This window comes from Mastomys coucha, unplaced genomic scaffold, assembly GCF_008632895.1.
Source record: "Mastomys coucha isolate ucsf_1 unplaced genomic scaffold, UCSF_Mcou_1 pScaffold16, whole genome shotgun sequence".
NCBI classification, from domain to species: Eukaryota; Metazoa; Chordata; class Mammalia; order Rodentia; family Muridae; genus Mastomys; species Mastomys coucha.
In genome coordinates, this window is record NW_022196898.1 from 82093437 (window position 1) to 82094216 (window position 780).

The following is a 780-nucleotide window of genomic DNA, read 5'->3' on the forward strand; positions in this document are numbered from 1 at the left end:
GGAAACTGGGAATGGAGAAATTCGCATGTAAATAAAGAAAATATCTAAAATAAATAAAAAAAAAAAGAAATGAAATTACAGTCACAAACTTTTGGTTTATTTTAGTAAGTTACATTGTATTACATCAACTTCTGCATTGTTAATGACAAATTTGCCTCTATTGGGCACAGTTACTTTGAGAACATTTGTTCTTTTCAGGGGCCCAGTGCATACAGTTTCTTTGCATATCACTTACTATTGAAACTGTTCTGCTCTGTGACATATGCACTCAGCAGCAGAGCTTCCATTAACCAGATTAAAACCCATCAGCATCAACTTACTCACACAGCAGGTGAATTCATTTCATCATCCTGGGCTGCTTCTCCTCCCCTTGGCTTCCTAGTATTCTTGTACAAACTTCTGGAAGCCTTTGTTTGTTCAGCTGTTAAGAGACTACTTCAAACCTAAGTTGTAAGGAAAGATGAGATTTTTATGACTATATTTTTTTTTATAATAAGTGTTCCATGTATGATAATTATATGAACTACATTAAGTGATAAATTTATTTATAAATTTTTCTTACAATGTCTACTGTGACTAGGACATGGCTAAAGGCTCCTGCCCCCGATGTTTGGCTATTGGTGAGACAATGATAAAGCTGGTGGAAGATTTTTAGGCCATTGGAGGCACTAGAAGGCATTATTATGATTTTTGGTTTTTAGCACATCAGTCAATTACAAAGGAAAGAAAGAAAGAAAGAGAGAGAGAGAAAGGAAGGAAGGAAGGAAGGAAGGAAGGAAG